The sequence below is a fragment of the Tamandua tetradactyla genome, chromosome 4, assembly GCF_023851605.1.
Source record: "Tamandua tetradactyla isolate mTamTet1 chromosome 4, mTamTet1.pri, whole genome shotgun sequence".
Lineage (NCBI taxonomy): Eukaryota > Metazoa > Chordata > Mammalia > Pilosa > Myrmecophagidae > Tamandua > Tamandua tetradactyla.
In genome coordinates this window covers 48,497,280-48,518,469 of record NC_135330.1, presented here as the reverse complement: position 1 = coordinate 48,518,469, position 21,190 = coordinate 48,497,280, and the positions used below count along the sequence as shown (strand labels likewise).

The following is a 21,190-nucleotide window of genomic DNA, read 5'->3' as shown; positions in this document are numbered from 1 at the left end:
TTTGCATTCAAGTGACATAGAATGGCCATAAAGTTTAAGAGGATGTCTTATGCTTGAAATTCTTAAATACCCTATATAGATGTTTAATGGACAGAAATGATTTGGCAGACTTTCCTATTATTATCCCTTAACAATAAAAATTGAACTCTAACAATAAAAATTTCTTAGAATAAATATCAGGACTAGTAGAGCAAATTTAAATATATTTAAGAATACATCTGGGTTAATATTTAAAGAAATATCCAGGAGCAATTCAATTTTTTTCCCGACTAACTCTAATCCTTTATTGAACAAATATTTAATATTGCCTATGTGTAGAGATAGTGTGCCAGATTCTTGGGGAATACAAAAATGATATATTAGGCTTTGAAAACTATGATGGAAAGGTATGTATTTTGTATGTGTGTGTGTGTACAAGTCTTCCGCATGCAAGGTGGGCATTCTAACAACTGAACTACCCATGCACCCGGGAAGGAAATGCATTTTAAAAATCAGAATGCATAATAGCACATGAGAGGTTCAAAAGCATGTCTAGGCAAGCATTTTTTCAACATGAAGTCTTTAGACCACTTGCAACAAAATCACCTGGTGCGCTTTTTAAAAATACAGATTTCTTGGATCCAACTTACACTGAATGAATCCCAGTCTCTCAAGGTGTGGTTTTGGGACTGTGCATGTTTAAAATCACCCAGTGGTTTCAATATTCACCAAAGTGCAAGCACCCTAATTCTCAATGGCAGCGCAGTGAGAGACCATTTAAGCTGGGATGGCTTCATTGTCGAGGTGGAACTTCATTTTGACCTTGAGCGGTGGGTTCGATTTTAACAGGTTGAGATGAATATGGAGAATATTCCATGAGGAAACAGGAATGTGAACAACCTGAAATTTATCTTTTTTGGGAAAGAATGAGTATTCTGGTTTGTCTAGTGTATGGGATATTAGAAGGATAAAAGTTTTAACTTCTGGAACATTACATGGTATAATTTTGAGAAGATTCCTAGAAGGTCTTGGGAAGAAAATATTTTACTTCTCACAGCAATTAATGCCTAAGATTATAGTGAAGTTTCACAATGAGTTTAGCACCTTTGTTTTCAGAAGCTTCTTTCCTATATATACACATATACCATAACATTCTGCCATTTTTGTTTCCTCTTTTCTTTTGTTAAAATATTTTAAAATAAATGCTAAACATACTATTTTTTAATCCTAAAAACTTTAGCATGCCTATCTAAAAAAGACATTTTCTTACAAAACCATTGTAGTGTTTCACACAAAATTGTGGGGTAGCTGATGGCTGGTTAGCTGATGGCTGGGGGTAAGTGGCCATACTGAGTCACTCACACAGCACACAGCACACAGCACACAGCACACAGCACACAGCACACAGCACACAGCACACAGCACACAGCACACAGCACACGACTCAGGAGACAACCCTCAGGGGAAAATGGAAGGCGTCTGCTTTATTCAGGAAGTGCACAGGCTTATATAGGCTGGGAAGCATGCAGGGACATGTGTCGAGCTGGGATTGGTGGTCGCTGTTGCTAGGCTGGACGGCAGATTTCCGGGATTGGTCACTGTTGTTGCTAAGGTGGAGGGCAGATTTTGGGTCAGCCATTTTGTGTTGTTTTGCATCAGCCATGGCAGCCATGTTAGCAATATTGTATGGCTTCAACACAAAATTAATAATAATTGTCTTATATTATCTAATAACCAATCCATATCCCAATTTCCCAGTAGTGCCAAATTATTTTATATGGTCACTTTTTATTTTCAAAACAAGATACAATGAAGCACCACTCATTGCATTTGTTTCTTAAGTTGGTTTTAATCCAGGGCATTACTCTCCCTGCTCAACTGCTCTTCATTTCCATGTTGTTCTTTGGATGGTAACTTTTGAACTGTAACTAATGAGATTAGAGAGATTTTGCCTCATTTGCCTCTCATCTATTCATTTTTCATTTGCATTTTTGAAAGGATTATTTATCCAGTCACTTCTGTGTTCCAGGCTCTGCACTAAAAGCTGGGTGTACAGGAAGATAACCATGTGTTCCCTGCGGTGTATCAGGAATTATTTGGAAGGAAGCGCTGTTCTGCTGATGAAAATACGAGTTCCATGAATGTCATTAAAAAAAAGTACGCGCACAAATACGCACACATACCCACATGCTTAACAAATTGCAGTGAGATTTTAAACAGAATATAAAGTGTTTGTTGTTTATTAAAACTCTGTTTCATGGAAATCTCAGAGTTTATGATATGCAGCCATAACCTTTCAACTGCAAGAATCAAGTAACATAATTTTCTAAGTTGTAGCTTAAAAAAAAAACAAAAAAAAACATCTGTGGCTAGGACCAAGAATGAGATTCCTCTGACTAATTTAAGCATCTGGATTTGGAATCTAGACCAAACAAACAATATACAACAAGCAAGACCCATTCAGAAATGAACATTGTACAAACATGATGGGGGAAAGGAGCAGGAATTTGGAAACTCTCTTTTGCTATTTAAATCTTACTGAACTTGAGGGAAAAGGTCAATTGAGGAAGCTTGTCAGAGAAGATGGCAAGCGCTGCTTCAGAGGAAGGACTTTATTTTTGCCCTTAAATCATCTTGTTTTCACATGAAACATTTTAAAAGATGTACAGTGCTTTGGCATGCCCAGTGGCCTCATCATACTGGGAGTTGTTTTTCCCTGAACCATCTGGAGCTACCTCGGGAAAGGTTTTAAAAACTGAAACTATGAAAGGTAAATCAATCTGTATTTGGTATGTAGGACACAAAGCGTAAGATGTGGCGGCCCCGTGTTTCCTGCCAAGGTTTCAGAGAGGAGCAAGCCACTGTGAGGGAAGGAGAAGAAGGAGGCTGGCATTGGTGGAAGAGTAATGGGGAGAGTGCAGGGGCATTTGCGTTGCTCCAGTTCTGCTGTTTACTGAGGCTCACCCAGACCCCTTCCTGCCATGGGGTTCCGTGAGACACACACCGTCCCTGAGTTCTCCAAGCATAATTTCCATTTTTCTTTTTAAAGCTCATCCGAGTTGGGTTTCTGTCCGCTGCAACCTAGTGTACAAGTTATATAATTTTCTCCAATCATATGATGTTAAATACAAATTCATATAAAATTGATAATGGAATAATAATAGCAAAGATTTAAATAATGCTTGCTGTAAGTCAGGCACTATTCTTTGTACTTTACTTATTTTTTCTCTAATCCTCAAAATAATCCTGTGAAGTATTGATATTTTCCCCATGGTACACATGAGGCACAGTGAGAATAAATAACCTGTCCATATTTACTTCTAAATGGAGCCAATACTCAAACCCAAATGGTCCGGCTCTGCTTTGCTGCAACCACTATGCTTCTCTGCAGATGCTTCCTTCCTTCCTTATGACCCCTCCGTCCCACTGTGACGGCCGCACCATCTCACAATTAATAAATAAGCAAGCAAAACAAAAATGCTTGTTTTGAAAGCAACAGCCATGTTTCATAGATTTATGTGTTTGAATTCACCACTGGGCTTGTTCTCCTTCTTTGCATTTTTGAAATCATTAATTAAACAAAATCAAACCAAAGACTTGATAAAGTCTCTCCATTCTGGTAGATAAAAACATAAATTAGGTGCAGGAGCTTGTCCTCTCTCTTGAAATCAATGCCAAGTAGCTATTTAGTACTCAGAATTTCCAGGTAAATTATCTAGGAATTAAACTTTAGTAGATGATACTGTCCAGTGTGTTCTAGATTAAGAAATTTCTTGAATCATTGAAAAATACATATTTTAACTACACAAAAAGCTCAATGATGAACACACATATATTCTCAAACACAAATGGTTATCTCCCCTCAACATAAACAATTGGGAATTGTCACATTTGTGTATCACTAGAGATTCACTATGATGTCTTTGCTATCATTCCATAGAATCTGCATAACCCTGTCTGCAACTCAGCCTAGCCTTAGTTGCAGGGTGAATCACTCATCATTATGTGCTGCTCCCTACAGTAAACCATCCTCCAATGCTTATTGTGTCCATGATTTAAAAAATAAACAATCATAAAATATTTGCTTCAAAGAATTTGTTCCTTGAATATTAAAGTGTTTAGACTCCAGGTAGATATTCGATCATAATACCGTTGATGAGATAATGGTGAGAAGCATCTTCAGAAGAGATTTTCAAGGTGGTGGTGGTGGGGAGAATGGGGATTAAGTACTTGTTGAGTGAAGTATTTTTTTGACTTTTAAGAAAGCTCCAGGAATTCTTGTTTCTTTAAATATTTGTCAAATTATTTGTGCTTTCTTTTTCTGAAATGTCATGGTCATAGTATGATGAATGCTCGCATGGATATTTAATAGATATAAGTTAATAAATTCAATACATTTAATAAAGAATTGCATTTTATTTTTAGACTATCTATGGAAACAATCTGCTGAAACCCCTCTCTCAGTTAAGTACATATTGTGACTGATAATTTTTACCATAAATGATGTTCGAATCACTGCTATAATAAGAATCACTGATAGGAATGGTTTGGGTAGAAAGAAATATTTTAAAAAAACAGGTATTTTAGGATTAGGATGATTTCCAATCAATGCTGGAACATAAGGACTTTCCTGAAATTTAATTAAGGCAACCAACGTGAAGCCAAGGTAGCAAAATAACATTCATTTACAAAAGAAGCTTTAATTTATCAATTATGTGACACCTAACTGGAAAAAGAATGCATGAATAAAAGGATTGCCAAGGGGTACAAGGATACTTTGGGTGATGATATATATCTTGATTGTGTTGATGGTTTCCTGGTTACATACATATGTCAAAACATTACATTGTAAAATTTAAATAGATTCACTTTAATGTGTATTATTTATACCTCAATAAAGCTGTTAAACAGAAAAAAATACCAAGGACCTAAATCACAATAAGACCACGGAGCGATGGACTCACCAGCAGGTCCTACTAAAGCAACCTGCTAGCTTTCTCTCTGCCCTCTAACTAGGCAATGTGCCACATTATCCCTAACACAGGGTAGAATTCTATACTGAGAAACATGTGAAAGCAATGAGAACTCACAGAGGGGGATTTCTTAGAACCATTGAACATTAGAAGCAGGGGAAAAATTAGAGTTTCTCTACCCTAAAAATTAGAGTTTCTCTACCCTAAATCTTTTAGGAAATAGATTTATGTTGTGGGTGACTTGTCCAAGAGAGCACTGCTATTGACTGGAAAAATGAGGAAAGTAATTGTAGAGATGGCCATTGAACTGGTGCTGAAGGTTAGGTGGACTTGAACACAGTACTGCTGTCGGGAAAGGGTTTTGCCGCCAGGCGGGGCAGGTGAACCAGGCGTAGAAGCAGAGAAGGACAGGGAGTGTGTGGACAACAGGAAGACACTTACCGAAAAGAGAAAAGGTGAAGAACAGCAGGGAGAAATGTAGAAACTTTTTTAAAATAGAAGAATAATAAAATGGGCAAACTTCTCTTCATGACCAGAATTCTATAGGGTGGATAGTTGTTTTCTTACTGAACACGGATCACTTTCCACTCCAGAGTTCTTGTTATTTTATACAGGGACATCTATACTGATGAGGAGTTTATGTTTTTACTTGAATAAACCAAATTGCAACGCATTATGCAATACTTGTATGGATCTTTTCATATAAAAACAGTCTAAAGATATCTTCAGGTGCATTTATATGACTGTAAGTGTATGAAAAATGGCCTAGAAAGATTTACATTATATTGGTTTCCTCTGAGTGGATGGGACTGCAAGATCTGTATTAAAAAATGTTCTAAGCAGAGAATATTTTCATGTGTTAACTTTGTACTTTTAGATGATGCAAGTTTTAAAAAATGATCAAATAAATGAGAAACATTAAATATTTTAGTGCCTTGCAGCCTAGAAAGGGGAAATTAGAAGTGACTACACTAAAAGTCCATTATAAATGGAATTAATAAGTAAATGGAAATATTAACTGAATATAATTTCTTTGTTCACTAAATCACACAAAAAACAAGAAATGTGAGAGAAGGGTAGAAATATGTAAAATAAAATGCTATTTCACATAGTAGAGAGTAAGCTTACAGAACTCATTTTCCAAAATGATAGCGTGGGTTGAAAATACAAATGTGTTACAAATAATTCAGATAAATCCATAGACGAAAGACCCATTATTGGCTTATAGAGGAAAATTTTGAAGTTTGGGCTATATTCCTAAATATTGAAGCTTATGTAAAAGAAGATAGCAATATTTTTAGAGATAAAATACTGGGTTATATTATAAATGAGTTTTTCCCAAGAGAGTATTTCAAATTTCATTTGTAAAATCAGGACCAAATCCAATATATTGATTGGTTAAGGGACAATCCTTCTTGTTTTCCCATAGAATAAGATTATGATAGTTTATATTATTCTAGGATTTTTCCCTTTTCACCCAAGTTTTCGAATTTACCGATACAAAGCTGTCCATAATATTCTACTATTTAAATTTCTTCTGTGTGATTTGGTCCCCTCTTCCATTTCGATTTTGTTTATTGTTCCTTCTCTTTTTTTTTTTAAAGCAGTCTTCCTACAGATTTTTCAAAATTTCAAAATGTTTTCAAACAAACTATTTTTGGCTTTGTTTCTTCCCTAATAACATATTTGTTTTCCGCTATATTAATATCTTACTTCATTTTATTTTTTTCCTCTCTAATTTCTCTAGTGTTGTTTGGATTTTCTAAAATTTAAGTGATTTTTTTTCGTTAATTTTCAACTTTTTTTTACTAATAGGAGTATAAAAGTCTGTATGTTTCTCTTCATTCTGCTAGATCACATACCCAAAGTTTTGTCATATAGTGTTTTTGTTATCATTCAGTTATAAATATTTTCTAATTTTTATTTTATTTGTTTTTTGATCATGAGTTATTTAGAAGTGGAGTTTTAAACTTCCAAACAATTTATAATATTTTTAAATGGATTGTTTTACTACTGAATTCTAACTTAATTGCATTGCAGTTGGAGCATGTGAACTGCATATTACCTATTCTTTGAAATTAACTATTACTTGCTTTATTACTAGGCTTTATGGTCTAGGAGTGGGTAGTTTCTCAAAGTGTTCCACATTTGCTTGAAAACAAGGTTTCTTTTTTTCCAATTTGGGAGTGGTTACAGAGCCATTATATTTTTTTCTAATTGAGTTTATTAATTAGATTATTAGATTAACTAGTTTATTGTGCTATTCAGATATACTATATCTTTATTGATAATTTATCTCCTTATTCTATCAATTATAGAGAAAGGAGGGCTAAAATCTCCCACTGTGATGAAAGATATATTAATTTCTTCATATAATTCTCTCCATTTTTTACATTCATTTTGAAGCTATGATATTCAGAGCATACAAGTTAAGAATCATTATAACTTCCTAGTGACGTGAACATTTTTTCATATTTATCACCTTCCTTTAGGGTTGACACTGCTTTTTGCTTTAAAAATCTATTTTGTATTAAATACAATTATGAGCTGCTGCTTTTGTTTTTGGATTGGTATTTAACTGGTGTTTTTCTTTCTTTCTTTTTTTTTCTTTCTGTTTTATCATTCCTGTTTTGGTATTTTAAGTCTTTTGCAAACAGAGTATAGCTGAATGTTATTTTTCGCCCAGCTTGAAAATCTTTGTGTCTCAGGTAAAGAGTTTAGTCATATTTATATTTATTGGGCTGACCAGCATCAATATTTTAATTTCTTATATCTAATTTTGTGCTATTGGTCCTGTTTTTTCACATTTTGATTTTCTTCTTTGCCTTTTTTTTTTTTTTTTTTTTTGCATGGGCAGGCACTGGGAATCAAACCTTTGCCTTCTTTTGAGCCAAGTTTTCTTTTCTTTCCCATTCTAACTCCATCATTCAATTTTCAAAACTATGCAATCTATATTCTTTTAGTGATTACCCTCAAAAATTTAAGGTGCACAGTTAACCTAATCAAGTCTAAAATTATCCAACATTTTAATTTTACTCTGGACAATATATGAACCTTGGGATGCTTTAAACTTCAACTTTAAACTTGATACCCTTTCTCCATTATATCCCATAATTGTCCATTATTTTAATTTCTTGTTTCTATTTCCCACAAATTAAACATTGTTTATTGTGTTGTGTATAGTCAGTGTATAGATTTATTCAAATATTATTCATTTTCTTTGTTCACTCTTTATTCCTGCTTTGCAGACTTTCCTTCAGATATTACTTCTAGGAAGGGTCTATTGGTAGTAAGTTCTCTAATACTTTGAAATTGTCTTGTTTGCTTCTTCGGAAAGCTCTATTTGCATATTCAATTCTGGTTTGATGGTTATTTTCTCTTAGATATTTTTCCATTGTTTCTTAGTTTCCATTGTGGCCACTGAACATTTATCTATCAGTGAAATTGCTCCTTTGCACATCACATATCTTTTAATTAGTTTCCTTTAAGGACTATATTTTTGTTTTTCTCAGTTTCAAAGAATCTGTTTTGTTGTTGATTTCTTTTAATTTTTTGCTTTGGATTCTTTGGGATCCCTGAATTTGAAGACTCATCTCTCTCATCAGTTATGGAAAATTCTCAGATGTTATCTTTTCAAATATATTCCCTTGCCAATTTTCTCTATTCACTTCTTATGACACTCGTATTAGACATACATTAGTCTTTTTTACTCTTCCATACCAAAAGATATAGTCTTCCATATCTTTTAATTTCTGTTTCATGTTTGAGCTAGATTGGACATGAGTGTATTTTTAGTAAGACTTGATCCACCTCTGTTTCATCCTTGTTCTTCAGGTGTGGTCTTCTCAGGATTTTCTTTGAGAACCTGATGGTTTTGTCTTTTCTGTCCTAAAAGAGGTTTAATTTTACCATTTGGACATTTTGGGCCCAGCTCTTTGGCCTTTCACTCATTAAGCCAGTAATTGTCAGATCATTTTGGAAGGGATCTTCCCTTCTTGTGATTTTAGTATATCTAGACTTCATTGCTTCCACAGTTCTTCAATGCCTTCAAAGGTATGATTTTTGGTAATTTATTTGGCTTTTACAGTTTTTGTATGAGTTGCCCTGCCATCACCTACTACATCCTTCGTGGTAGGGAGAGCTTGCATGATATAATTAAAACTTCATTTTGATGTTGCATATAATGACTGATAATGTATCTTGCAAGTTGTATCTTGCAAAAAGTTTTATTTATCTGGACATGATGGTTCAATCACATGGCCCAAGGGCTGAATATTCTTACAGAGAATGTGTTCCTCTAGGGCTAAGGCTAGAAGACCTGCCTTCTTTCTTTTTCCTACAGGCTCTACTACACCCCTGTTGAGTTATACCTGGTTGATTCCATAGTCTCTGCTAAATGTTTGATACCGTAGTCATCTGAGGTTGTGATCCTTATCTATTCCAACCCTGAGAAAATGATCTCTATTCTGTCTTTATTGCAGCATCTATGTGTAGGTGATCCTGTCTTCTTCAAGCTCCTTGAATCTTTAAGTGTCATCATGGTCTATATCCCAGGAGACTGTCTAGTTTATGTTTTGAAAATTATTCGAAGTGGCTTTAAGAATATGTTTCCTTTTTATTCAGAACTTCTCTTTCCTTTCCGTTTTGTTGAATTTAGTGCTAGGAAAAATTTTTCTTTGAAGGGTTGACATGTTTTTTTCCTATGCAATAATCCTCGTAATGGTGGCTACCCAATGTACTGTATTATCTCTATATTCATCTCTCTGTCTCTATCTTTATTTATCTACCTCCCTAACTACACCTCTGGCCTTGTAAGCATGTGCAGAGTCAAATTTGAATTTTAGTTGCAACATTGATGTTACCTTTCTTTTCTATGGTATTTTTAATTAAAGAAGTTGTAGGTTTACAGAAAAGTCATGTAAAATATGCAATGTTCCCATGTAACCCCCTATTGTTGACACTTTGCATTAGTATGGTACCTTTGTTAAAACTGATGAAAGGATATTAAAATATTTTTGTTAAATATAGCCCATGGTTTACATTAGGTATATTTTACTCCACATACAACCCTATTATTAACACCTTGTGTTAGTGTTGTATATCGGATATAGTTCATGAAAGAAAATTCTTATATTTGTATTGTTAACCTCTGTCCATCCTGCAAAACAGGGTTGACTATATCCTGAAGTCCCATGTTTTATCTTTTAACTTTCATTCTAGTAAACTGTACAATCCAAAATTTCCCCTTTCAACCACATTCACACACATTATTCAGTGCTGTTATTTGCACTCACAATAATTTGCTATCATGATTACTAACCATTTCCAAACCTTCAAAATCAACCTAAATAGAAATTCTGTACAACTTAGCTCTGCATATTGATCCACAATCTATCCCTTGGTAACTTACATTATACATTCTAACTCTATGAGTGTGCTTACTATAGACAGTTCACATCAGTGAAACCATGTAATGTTTGTCCTTTTGTGTCTGGCTTATTTCACTCAGCATAATATCCTGAAAGTTCATCCATGTGTTATATGCATCAGGACTTCATTCCTTTTTTTACAATTGAGTAATATTCCATCATGTGTACATACCACATTTTGTTTATCCATTCATTGATTGAAGGACACTTGGGTTGCTTCCATTTTGGCAATTGTGAATAATGTCTCTATGAGCATTGATGTTGAAATATCAGTGTAAGTCCTTGTTTTCAGTTCTTCTGGGTATATACCTAGTAGTAGGATTTCCGGGTCATATGATAATTCTATATTTAGTTTCCTGAGGAACTGCTAAATTGTCTTCCACAGCAGCTGCACCATTTACATTCCATCCAAGAATGAATGACTGTTCCTATTTATCCACATTCTCTCCAACACTTGTAATATTCTGTTTTTTTTTTTTAATAGTGGCCATTCTAGTCACTGTGAAATGATATCCATTGTGGTTTTAGTTTGCGTTTCTCTTACATCTAGTGATGTTGAGCATCTTTTAATGTGTTGTTAAATTTTGTATATTTTCTTTGTAGAAATGTCTATTCAAACTTTTGCCCACTTTTCCATTGGGTTGTATGTCTTTTTATTGTTGAGTTGTAGGATTTCTTTATATATTCTGTTATGCAGTTTCCACATATTTCTCCCATTGAGTATGTTGTCTTTTCACTTTTGTGATGAAGTCCTTTCATGCACAATTTTGAGGAGGTTCCATTTATCTACTTTTTTCTTTCATTGCTTGTGCTTTGGGTGTAAAGTCTAAGAAACCATTGCCTAACACAAGATCCTGAAGATGATTTCTTACATTTTTTCTCAGGAGTTTTATAGTCCAGTTCTTATATTAAAGTCTTTGATCCATTTTGAGTTGATTTTTGTATACAGTGTGAGATAGAGGTCCTCTTTCATTTTCTTCTATATGGATATCCAGTTCTCCTAGCACCATTTGTAGAAAAGACTATTCTTTCTCATTTGGGCAGATTTGCTAGACTTGTCAAAGATCAATTGGCCATAGATATGAGGGTCCATTTCTGACCTGTCAACTTGATTCCACTGGTTGACATATCTATCTCTGTGCAGTACCATGCTTTTTGGTCTACTGTGGCTTTGTAATACATTTTAATGTCAGGAAATGTGAGTCCTCCAACTTTATTGTTCTTTCTCAAGACATTTTGGGTTATTTGGGGCCCTTTGCCCATCCAAATAATTTTGATAATTGACTTTTCCATTTCTGTAAATTAGGCTGATGGAATTTTTGTTGAGACTGTATTGAATCTGTAAATCATTTTGGTAGAACTGACATCTTAATGATATTAAACCTTCCAATCCATGACTGCAGTATGCCCTTCTATGCTGGTTTTGAAACTGTTATGCGCCCCAGAAAAACGATGTTCTTTTGATCCTAATTCAATCTTGTGGGGGGCAGTCATGTTCTTTTCATCCTGGTCCAATATTGTAGGGTGGGAACTCTTGAATAGGTTGTTTCTACGGAGATGTGCCACACCCAATTGTGGGTATGACCTTTTGATTAGAAGGAAATATGAATGTCCATTTAAGGTAGGTTTAATTATTTTACTGGAGTCTTTAAGAGAGCTCATGGAGAGAGAAAGAATTCAGAACTGAAAATAGACACAGACTTTTGGAGATGCTTGGAGTGCCAAAAGAGATGGTTGGACTGCCGACACAGATGCTTGTAGAGTCTTTAGAAACCAGAGTCCAGCAGACATTACCACATGCCTTCCCATAAGATGCTAAGTAATCCAGAACCTAGAAGGAGCTAATACAGAGAAACTGGAGAAAACCATTACAATGAGGGCTCACAGAAATCTTGCATGCCATTTGACTTTTCTTCAGAGTCAGGGTATCATTGTCTGGATGCCTTAGTTTGGACATTTTTGTGGCCTTAGAACTATAAACTTGTAATTCAATAAATACATTTTAGGAAAGCTAGTCCATTTTTGGTATACTGCATTCCAGCAGCATAAACAAACTAAAACACCTTTTATTTATTTAGGTATTATTTGATTTTTTTTTTAGCAATGTTTTGTAGTTTTCTGTGTACAAATCCTTTAGACCCTTGGTTAAATTTATTCCTAGATATTTAATTCTTTTAATTGCTATTGTAAATGGAATTTTTTTCTTAATTTCCTCCTCATTTTGCTCATTGCTAGTGTATAGAAACCATACTGATTTTCGCTTATTGATTTTGTAACCTGCCAGCTTGCTAAATTTATATATTAACTCTAGTAACTTTGTTTATATTTTTAGGACTTTCTTTATATAGGATCATATCATCTGCCAATAATAAGAGTTTTACTTCTTCTTTTCTCATTTTGTTGCCTTTATTTCTTCTCCTTGTCTAATTGTTCAGGCTAGAACTTCCAGTACAATGATGAATAACAGTGGTGACAGTGGACATCCTTGTTTGTTCCAGCTCTTGGAGAGGAAGCTTTAAGTCATTCGCCATTGAGTATGATGTTAGCTGTGGGTTTTTCATATATGCCATTTATCATGTTAAGGAAGTTTTATTCTATTCCTATTTTTAAATGTTATTATCAGAAATGGATATGAGTTTTGTCAAAATCTTTTTTAACATTTAAAAATTATGAAATATAACATATATACAAAAAAGTAATAAATTTCCAAGTACATTTTAACAAGTAGTTATAGAACATATTTTAAAGTTTGATATGGGTTACAGTTCCACAATTTTTCACTTTTTCTTCTATATGCTCCAAGGCACTGGAAGCCAACAGAAGTATCAATATAATGATTTAGCAGTCGTACTCATTTGTTAAATCCTATCTTCTCTGTTATACTCCTCCTTCGCTTTAAATAGCATATATACATAAACACAATACATTTCAAAGTACATCACAACAATTAGTTATAGAACAGATTTCAGAGGCCAAAATCTTTGTAATGTTAATTTAGATTTTCATGTGTTTTCTTCCCTTCATTTTGTTGATGTGGTGTATTACATTGATTGATTTTCTTAAGTTGAAAATCTCCTTGCATATCTGGAATAAAACTCACTTGATCATGGTGCATAATTTTCTTTATGTGCTGTTGGATTTTATTTTCAAGCATTTATTTATTTTATTTTTTTATTTTTTACATGGGCAGGCACCGGGAATCGAACCCGGGTCCTCTGGCATGGAGGGCAAGCATTCTTGCCTGCTGAGCCACTGTGGCCCGCCCATTTTCAAGCATTTTGTTGAGGATGTTTGCAGCATATTCATAAGAGAAATTGGTCTGTAATTTTCTTGTAGTATCGTTATCTGGTTTTGTTGTTCATGTATTTCTAGGAATTTGTCTATCTCATCTAGTTGTCTAATTTGTTGGCATACATTTGTTCAAAGTATCTTATGATCCTTTTTATATCTATGTGGTCATTAGTAATGACACCCTCTCATTTCATATTTTATTTATTTGCACTTTCTTTCTTTTTTTCTTTTCTTTGACGATCTAGCTGAGGGTTTGTCAGTTTTATTGAGCTTCTCAAATAACCAATTTTGGTTTTGTTAATGCTTTCTATTGTTTTTTATTCTCAATATCATTTATTTATTTATGTTTTAAACTTTGCTATTTCTTTCCTCCTACTTGCTTTAGGATTAGTTTGCTGTTTTTTTTTCTGGTTCCTCCAGGTGTGTAGTTAGTTCTTCAATTTTAGCTCTTCCTTCTTCTTTAATTAGGCATTTCCCTCTCAGCAGTTCCTTTGTTGCATCCCATAAGTTTTAATATGCTGTGTTCTCTTTTTCATTGTTCTCGAGACTTTACTGATTTCTTTTGCAATTTCTTCTTTGATCCACTGATTGTTTAATAGTTTATTAACGTCCATATATTTGTGAATTTTCCATTCCTCCAACTGTTATTTATATCTAGTTTCATTCTATTATGGTAAGAAAAAGTGCTTTTTATGATTTCAGTTTTTGAAATTTATTTAGACTTGTTTGTGACACAATATGTAGTTTATCCTGGAGAATTATTCATGGGCCCACAAGATTGTATATCCTGCTGTTCTGGGTAAAATGTGCTTTATATGTCTGTTAGGTCTAGTTCATTTATTGTATCATTCAAGTTCTCTGTTTCCTTATCTATCCTCTGTTCAGATGCTCTATCTGTTGATGAGAGTGGTGTATTGCTGCTTCCAACTATTATTGTATTACTCCCTGCAGTTTTTCCAGTGTTTGAACTCATGTATTTTGGAGCACAGTGGTTAGGTACATAAATATTTATTTCTGTCATTTCTTCTTGGTGGATTGCCCATTTTATTAATATATAGTATCCTTCTATGTCTCTTATAACAATAATAATACTCCATTTTGTCCAAATTAAGGTAGCTACCCCAGCTCCTCTTTGATTACTGTTTGCATGGAATATCTTTTCCCACCTTTCACTTTGAACCTATTTGTGCCTTTGGGTATAAGTGAGTCTCCTGTAGACAGCATATAGTTGGATTATATGTTTAAAAATCTGTTTTGCCAATCTACTTCTTTTGAGTATGGAATTTAATCCATTGACATTCAATGTTGTTTCTGTAAAGGCAGTACTTATTTCAACTGTTTTATCCCTTGACTTTTAAATGTCATATCTTATTTTTGCCTCTCCTTTCATCCTTCTAGTTAATCTTACTGAAAATCTTCATTTCTACACTCTCCTCCAAACCTCTCTCTTTTGTTTTTGCCTTTCGGCTTGCAGAATTTCCTTTAGTAATTCTTGTAGGGCAGGTCTCTCAGTTTCTGATTCTGTGAATATTTTAATCTATTCCTCATTTTTTAAAAAACTTTAAAAAAATTTTTTTTACTGTATAGTGTAACATATATACAAAGCAAAGAAATAAAAAAGCAATAGTTTTCAAAGCACTATTCAACAAGTGGTTAAAGGATAGATCCCAGAGACTGTCATGGGCTACCATATGATCCTCTCATATTTTTCCTTCTAACTTCTCTAGAATATAGGAGACTAGAGGGCTTAAATATTTTTTTAATCATCACAATTGACTTTTTTTTCTTCTTTTCTTGTGAACAATACCATATATATACAAAACCTATAAATTTCCAAGCACAGCACCACAATAGTTGTAGAACATATTTCAGATTTTGACATGGGTTACAATTTCACAATTTTAGGTTTTTACTTCTAGCTGCTCTAAAATACTGGAGATAAAATAAAAGAGATGTCAATTTAATGATTCAGTGTTCATATTCATTTGTTAAGTCTGTCTTCTATGTGCAATTCCACCATCACCTTTGATCTTTCCATACCTCTCATTAGGGTTGCTTGGGCTATGGCAATTCTAATTTTTTATATTGGAAGGGTCTGTCACTAATAGGGGGTAGGGAGATGGAACTATCTGATGTTCTGGAGAGGCTGGGCTAGGTTTCAGGACTTATCTAGACCAGGGAACAATCAGGAGGTTGTAGGTTTCTGGCAAGTTACTCTAGTGCCTGGAACCTTTGTGGAATCTTATAAATTTCCCTAGATGTTCTTTAGGATTGGCTGGAATGGTCCTGGTTGGGGATTGGCAGGCTGTGATAGGTGGCAGGGTCTACCTGAAGCTTGCATAAGAGCAACCTCCGCAGTAGCCTCTCGACTCTATTTGAACTCTCTCTGCCACTGATACTTTATTAATTACACTTCTTTTCCCTCATTTGGTCAGGAGGTAATTGTTGATCCCCTGATGCCAGGTCTGGATTCACCCCTGGGAGTCCTCTCCCACATTGCCGGGGAGACTTTCACCCCTAGATGTTTATGTCCCATGTAGGGGGGAGGGCAATGTTTTCACTTGCAGAGTTGGGCTTAGAGAGACTGAGGCCACATCTGAGCAACAAAAGAGGTCCTTCAGAAGTAACTCTTAGGCATGGCTATAAGTAGTCTAAGTTTCTATGCTACCTACACAATCTTCACAAGAATAAACTTCATGATCGAGGGCATGGCCTTTTGATTTGGGTGTCCCTAAAGTTTGACATAGTATCAGGGGATTCCCTGATGGTAAAGTTTAATATTTCCATATTCTTTCTCCCCTCCCTCAGAGGGCTTTGCCAATTCTTTTTGATGATCTGCTAAATATACTCTAGGGTGTCTCCAGGCATTACAATAACCTATACAGGATTAAAGGACCTCTTTCTTATTCTGTGCTTCCTGTGCTTCAATTGTTCAAATGAGCTATACCGATAGGTTGAATTAGAGCAAATAAACCTTTCTTCCATCGGCCTCAAATAGTATGTGTGGTTCTAATACATAGACACTGTCTTCCTTACCCCAATGTTCTGAATTACTTTAACCCCAACCTTTTCGGCTTCATTCTTATCTCTAAATATCAGTTATATATATGAAGCAGCCTCTCAAAATCCAGAAATAATAATCACCACTCCAGATTTAATGTGTCTGCTCTAAACACTTACAATCTAGGCACCTGTTTTCTTAAAAGCATTTTCTAAAGGTGACCCTACCATTGTTGTTTTTGGCTTATTTTGTCTCACCAAATGTCCCACATGTTCATTCGTTTCATTGCATGCCTTGACATTGTTCCTTTTTATAGCAGCACAGCCTGTGTTCATAAGTATAACACCATTGTTCATCAATCTACTTCTCCATCAGTGCATCCTTCAGCCACCTGCATTCATCGGGCATCATGTAGAGGGCCCAAAGTCCACAGTCAACATTATCAATTTTAGATAATTTTATTGTTCCCAAGAAACAGAAAACCAATAAATACACCCTCCCCCCATTATTTACCTCTGCTGTTGCTGTGGTAGTGGCTGATGGGTTCCTTTTGAAAATGGCTCATAGCAGGTTTCCCCCTATACCTTGGACTTAAACACTCTTTATACAAGAATCATATCTTTGAAGTAGTTCTTACAAGAACTCATTCATATTTCTAGTGTGAGTCATGGGACATGTAGGTCTATACAATCCTTTTCAATCTTGTTCATCTTCAATATGGTAATATCACTTTTAGGCCCACTAGAGAATCACCTTCACTCTTATCTATTCCTTGACATTGGAGTTCAACCTCATTAGCTAATGGTTCACTTATCTCCAGCTTCTATGTATCTCTAAGTCCCCTGTATTCTGTATTAGAAGTCTCTGATTATACCTTTATGTTGGTCATAAAAGTTAAATCATACAGTATTTATCCTTTCATGTCTGGCTAATTTTGCTCAGCATTATGTCCTCGAGGCTCATCCATCTTGTCATGTGCTTCAGGTAGTCATTTTGTCTTACTGCTGCATAATATAATAAATGTGGTATATATATATATATACCGCATTTTGTCAATCTACTTGTCTGTTGATGGGCATTTGGTTTGTTTCCATCTTTTGGCGATTGTGAATAATGCTGCTATGAACATCGGTGTGCAAATGTCTGTTTGTGTCACTGCTTTCAGCTCTTCTGGGTATATACCAAGTAGTGCTATTGCTGGGTCATGGTGGAGCTTGATATTTAGTTTCCTAAGGAAGCGCCAAACAGTTTCCCATAGTGGCTGCACATTCCCACCAGCAGTGCATCAATTTCCCAGTTTCTCCACATCCTCTCCAACATTTATAGTTTCCTGTTTGTTTAATAGCAGCCATTCTTACTGGTGTGAGGTGGTATCTCATTGTAGTCTTGATCTGCATTTCCCTCATAGCCAGTGAAAATGAACATCTCTTCATGTTTTTTTGAGCCATCTGTATTTGCTTTTCAGAAAAATTCTTATTCATATCATTAGCCCATTTTATAATTGGATTGTTTGTTCTTCTGTTGTTGAGTTGTATGATTTCATTGTATATTTAGGAAATCAAACCTTTGTCTGATATGTGATTTCCAAATATTTTCTCCCATTGAATTGACTACCTCTTCACCATTTTGGCAAAGTCTTTTGAAGTGCAGGAGCATTTGATTTTGAGGGGTTCCCATTTATCTATTTTTCTTTTGTTGCTTATGTTTTGGGTGTAAAGTTTAGGAAGATACCTCCTCTTACTAAGTATTGAAGATGTTTCCCTATATTTTCTTCTAGAAGCTTTATGGTGCTAGTTCTTATATTTACATGTTTGATCCACTTTGAGTTAATTTTTCTGTAAAATGTAAGGCAGTGGTCCTCTTTTATTCTCTTGGCTATTGATATCCAGTTTTTCCATGCTCAATTATTGAAAAGACTATTTTGTCCTAGTTCAGAGGATTTGGGGGCCTTGTCAAAAATCAGTTGACCATAGATTTGGTCGTCTATTTCTGCACTCTCAATTCGATTCCATTGGTCAATGCTTCTGTCTTTGTGCCAGTACCATGCTGTTTTGACCACTGTGGCTTTATAATAGGTTTTAAAGTCAGGGAGTGTTAATTCTCCCACTTTGTTCTTCTTTTTTTAGGGTGCTTTTAGCTATTTGGGGTCTCTTTTCCTTCCAGATGAATTTGGTAGTTAGCTTTTCCAAATTCTTCAAAGTAGGCTGTTGGAATTTAGATTGGTACAGTGTTGAATCTGTAGATCGACTTGGGGAGAATTGACATCTTAACTATTTTTAGTCTTCTTATCCATGAGCAGGGAATGTCTTTCCACCTATTTAGATCTCCTTTGATTTCTTTTAGCAATGTTATGTAGTTTTCTGTGTACAAGTCTTTATATCCCTAGTTAAGTTCATTCCTAACTATTTGATTCTTTTAGTTGCTATTTTGAATGGAGTTTTTCCCTTAAGTAACTCCTAAGCTAGCTCATTGCTTGTTTCTAGAAATGTTACTGATTCTTGCACATTAATTTTATTTCCCACCACCTTGCTGAATTTGTTTATTAGCTCAAGTAGCTGTGCTGTAGATTTCTCAGGATCTTCCAAGTATAGTATCACATCACCTGCAAATAATGAGAGTTTTACTTCTTATTGGATGCTTTTTATTTCTTTGTCTTGCCTGATTGCTTTAGCTAGAACATCTAGCACAATGTTGGATAAGAGTGGTGACAGTGGGCATCCTTGTCTTGTACCTGAGTTTAGGGGGAAGGCTTTCAGTCTCTCTCCATTGAGTATGATGCTGGCTATCATTTTTTCATATATTCCCTTTATCATATTGAGTTAATTACCTTTGATTCCTATCTTTTGGAGTGTTTTTTTTTTTATCAGAAAAGGATGTTGAATTTTGTCATATGCTTTTCCAGTATCAATTGAGATGATCATGTGATTTTTCCCTTTTAATTTGTTAATGTGCTATATTACATTAATTGATTTTCTTGTGTTGAACCATCCTTGCATTCCTGTTATAAACCCCAATTGGTCATGGTGTATAATTCTTTTAATGTGTTGTTGGGTTCTATTTATAAATATTTTATTGAGAATTTTTGCATCTATGTTCATTAGGGAGATTGGCCTGTAATTTTCCTTTCTTATAGCATCTTTACCCAGTTTTGGTATTAAAATGATAATAGCTTCATAAAATGAGTTAGGTGGAGTTCCTTTTTTCCTCAGTTATTTTTGTAAAAGTTTGAGAAGGATTGGTATTAGTTCTTTCTGGAATGTTTTATAAAATTCCCTTGTGAAACCATCTGGCCCTGGGCTTTTCTTTGTAGGAAGATTTTTGATGACTGAATCTCTTTACTTGTAATTGGTTTGTTGAGATCTTCTATTACTTCCTGAGTCAGTGTAGCTTGTTTGTTTGTCTCCAGGAATTTGCCCATTTTATCTAAATTGTCTTGCCTATTGGCATGTAGTTGTTCATAGTATCCTCTTATGAATTCTTTTACTTCTTCAGGGTCTGTGGTAATGCATCCCTTCTCATTTCGGATTTGTTTATTTGCTTTCTCTCTCTTTTCTTCTTTGATAGTCTTACTAATGGTCCATCAATTTTATTGATTTTCTCAACAAACCAACTTTTGGTTTTATTAATTCTTTCTTTGTGCTTTTGTTCTCCCATTCATTTATCACTACTTTAATCTTTGTTATTTTTCTTCTCCTATTTGCTTTGGGGTTAGTTTGCTGTTCTTTCTCAAGTTCCCCCAGGTTTGCTGTTAAGTCCTCAATTTTTGCTCTTACTTGTTTTTTAATACAGGCATTTAAGGCAATAAATTTCCCTCTCAACAAAACCTTTGCCACATACCATAAGTTGTGTTCTCGTTTTCATTCATCTCCAGATAGCTGCTGATTTTTCTAGCAATTTCTTCTTTGACCCACTGGTTATTTAAGAGTGTGTTATTTAATCTTCATGTATTTGTGAATGTTCTTGCTCTTTGGTGGTTATTGAGATCCAGCTTCATCCCATTGTGATCAGAGAAAGTGCTTTGAATAATTTCAATATTTTTAAATTTATAAAGACCTGTTTCATGCTCCTGCATATGATCTATTCTGGAGAATGTTCATGAGTGCTAGAGAAGAATGTATAAACTTGTGTTTTGGGATGCAATGACCTATTTATGTCTGTGAGGTCTAATTCATTTATCAAGTTATTTAACTTCTTCATTTCCTTGTTGATCTTCTGTCTGGTTGTTCTATTTATAGAGGAGAGCATTGTATTGAAGTCTCCTACTATTATTGTTCAAACTCTATAGCTTCCTTCAGTTTTGCCAATGTATGTCTCATGGAGCTCCTTGATTGGGAGCATAAATATTTACAATTTTTATATCTTCTTGGTGAATTGACCCTTTAATTGGTATATAGTGTCCTTCTTTGTCTCTTATGATGTCTTTACATTTAAAATCTATTTTGTCTGATATTAGTACAGCTGCTCCTGCTTTCTTTTGATTACAACTTGCATGGAAAATCTTTTTCCATCCTTTTACT

General features: G+C 34.6%; 1 long non-coding RNA gene across 2 annotated transcripts in view; it reads left to right on the top strand.

Moving 5' to 3' along the window:
* LOC143680780 (uncharacterized) overlaps window positions 1–6,339 on the top strand; it is a 95,827-nt gene extending 89,488 nt beyond the window's left edge. The window contains exons 4-5 of one of the 2 annotated variants that reach the window (XR_013174177.1): window positions 2,009–2,136; window positions 4,405–6,339. This is a non-coding gene — a long non-coding RNA (uncharacterized LOC143680780). Of the gene's footprint in view, window positions 1–2,008; window positions 4,309–4,404 lie in introns of those variants that run through there. The other variant, XR_013174176.1, reaches the window with a different exon arrangement.
* Window positions 6,340–21,190: the final 14,851 nt, after the last annotated feature.